A 3,100-nucleotide genomic window follows, 5' to 3' on the forward strand; every position below is an offset into this window, starting at 1 on the left:
CTCTTCTTCAACAACGTCATTACGTCCTTTATCTTCTATTGACGTAAGCACGCCCCACACACACATACACACACACTCTCTATCTTAAAGGGACTTTCACTGAGTCCGTAACACTTTTTTGAGGAAATCTGTCTGAAACCTCCTCGATTTATTCATCTGTTGGACAGAGACTGCGCAAGTAAGAAGGTGGCCCGTTTCTATCCTGCTGTCACACACCTTTGACTTCCATATTTTAAATCAAGAGCAATACCAAATTCGTTTTATTTTAAGATCGTCTGTACTCGTTTAAAACTTTGAGGTCGAAGCACAGAGGTAAGTGGCCGGATGTAACAATGACCAACCGTCAGAGCGCACTGAGGGGTTGGGCCCTGTCTACCAACAGCAAAATACTTCATGAAAGAGCAAACATAATTGACATTGGTGCTTTGTAAGAGGATGCATTGAATCCATGTCCATGATTTGTGTGTTGATTTGATCGCACAATGAATATAAAGAAATACAGATGCTGGAGCTGTTGTGTTTCCTGGAAACGTGTTTTGTTTTCGTGAATAAACTGTAATCTTTTTTAAATTCAAAACAGCAGGAAGGGCACTGTTACCGAGCAGACAGCGACATACACAACATAACGTGCTGAATCGCCAGCATCCCTGGGTGCGGTCGAACCACCAACCTTTCATTAACAGCCGAACGCGTTAACCAGCTGTGCCACAGAGATAACGTAAAGACAGCGGGAATAAATTAGCTGTTTTCGGATCGGGAGAAGGTAACCAGGGTTCGGTGCTGGGACCCGGCTTTTCACAATCTACATCAATGATTTGGATCAGGGGGTCAAGGACAATATAAAGCAGAAAATGCTGGGAACACGTAGTCGGCAGGATTCGAACCTGCGCGGGGAAACCCCAATGAATTTCTAGTCCATCGCCTTAACCACTCAGCCACGACAACCTCCATTCCCACAAGTGGCCAGAGAGAAGGACATTTTCCATGGGATGCGATCAGTGTGTCGCGGGACTGACGGACCGATCCCGGAGTCAGTGAAGCGGGACTGATACTGAAATAAAAACAGAACCCGGTGAAAATACTCAGCAGGTCAGGCAGCGTCTGCGGAGTTGGAAACGGTGTTTCAAGTCTATGATCTTTCACGCTGAAATCTGGGCGGGCAGTTGGACGGAGGGAGTCTCACTCAGAGCGGGACAGGATTTCCTCATCCCGCCATCGATAAGCGCGTTCCGTTATTAACGAAAGGTCGGTGGTTCGAACCCAAACAGGTTCTGGGCTGCTTCAGGGGGTCGGCACCAGGCAACAACACCGATGTGGGATGGAGTAACATTCAGTTCAGAGCGAGTGAAGCCGGCTGGTTATTTCACCCTCCCCCCAGCACCCGGGAGTCAGCCGGCGGGAGAGACTGAGGGTAAGAAATATTCTGGTCGGCACATCAGAGGGAGAACTTGAATGCACTGTATTGTGTGTACAGGAGGTTCACCGGGATGTCGCCTGGGCCGTGGCGTTCTCATCAGACGAGATTGACTCTGCTGTCCTTGTTTTCCTTCCAACGTAGGAGGCTGAGGGCGGACCTGTTTGAGGTACACAAATTAGTCGGGTCGTAGGGAACGTTCCCACACAGCAGACGTACCCAAACGAGAGAGCGATGCAGGTGGAGAGTGTACGCAAGGTCAATAGACAGACAGTACATGCCGGAATGCGAAGAAATGTGTGTGGTGGGGGGGGGGGGCAGAAGGACCCTGCAGAACATGTGGGACAAATCACTGAAGGTAGGGTGACAGGTCTGTCAGTGGGTTAGGAAGGCGGATGGGAGACTTACCTTTATTGGCTGAAGGCACAAAATTCCAGAGCAGGGAGCTCTGCTGGAGCTGTAGAAAGGGCAAGTTAGGCCACACGTGGAGTCCTGTGTACAGTCCTGGTCACCACCCCACATGGACACACAGACACAGCGTCATCCGAATTGGGGCAGGAGTCTCCACTCAGCCGCGCAAGCGCGTTCCTCCATTCAGTCAGATTACCCATGAGTTCACTAGATCCTCAGCTCCACATTCCCATGCACCTGCGGTAACTTGTCACCACCTTCCTCAGCAAGTATCTGTCTACCTCTGCCTGAGATATACTCAGATCTCGGTTCCCTTCTCCCTGAGACAAAGTGTGTTTCATGGACTCAGGAACGACTGAGGAAATCACCCTCATTGAGTGACAAAATACTTTAAATGGTCTCGACGAGTTATAGATTCTCCCCCATGTGGGAAGTTCGCTCCACTTCTGCCCTTTAAATACTCCTAAGGATTCGATGTGTTTTTTACAAAGTAACTTCTCGATCTTCTGAGCTCCATTTCTGTTGGAGCCAGAGCCGCCCTCACATTACAACTCACAACCCTACACGGTGCTGCCCAGAACAATAGACAGCCAGTTCATTATAGAGCTGCCCAACACTCTCACACAGTGTCAGGCCGGAAACTGTATTATCCGTCAATAGCGCAATGCAGGATCGAAAATGTATGTTCTGATCAATATTGGGCCAGAAATGATGTTGGTGGTCGGGACATCTTCCTCTTTTCAGTGTGGGAAAATAAAAGAGAAAGGAATAGGTTGGGTGTAAGAGATTTAGAAGGGATCTGCGCGATATTTTCATTCACCCAGAAGGAGGGTGGAATCTGGGACTCTGCCAAACATTTGACATTTATCCAGACGGGAAGGTGAAGTGCCTAGGCAGTGAAGATTAGAGACCGAGTGTTTTTCAATGGGATTATTGCAGATGGATAATCAATGATGTGCATGGACATGATGGGCCGAACGGCCTGTTTCTGAGCTGCATCTATCTATGACTCTCGATGTACTGTTCCAGCATCACCAGCATCATTCAAACTGACACTGTATTTAATGAATTTAAGTATCAGCAAGTGGTACCGAAATATAGCTGTGCTAGATATGTACATACATTTATTGCTGAAACTATATAACGAGTGAATGCCAGAATTTTGGAACAACAAGCAGGACATAGCATGGACCACACACTTTCACACTGTACCAGAGTCTGACAAGTACAGAATGAACCCCACAATCTCACACTGTACCAGGGACAGACAGGTAC

The 3,100-nt window shown here is 48.1% G+C and overlaps 1 non-coding gene across 1 annotated transcript; it reads right to left on the minus strand.

Annotated features, from left to right (window-relative positions):
- Positions 1-863: 863 nt before the first annotated feature.
- trnas-aga (transfer RNA serine (anticodon AGA)) lies at positions 864-945 on the minus strand. The gene has a single exon. It is a non-coding gene; the product is annotated as a tRNA-Ser (tRNA).
- Between the last annotated feature and the right edge of the window lie 2,155 nt (positions 946-3,100).

This window comes from Pristis pectinata, chromosome 39 (assembly GCF_009764475.1).
Source record: "Pristis pectinata isolate sPriPec2 chromosome 39, sPriPec2.1.pri, whole genome shotgun sequence".
NCBI lineage: Eukaryota > Metazoa > Chordata > Chondrichthyes > Rhinopristiformes > Pristidae > Pristis > Pristis pectinata.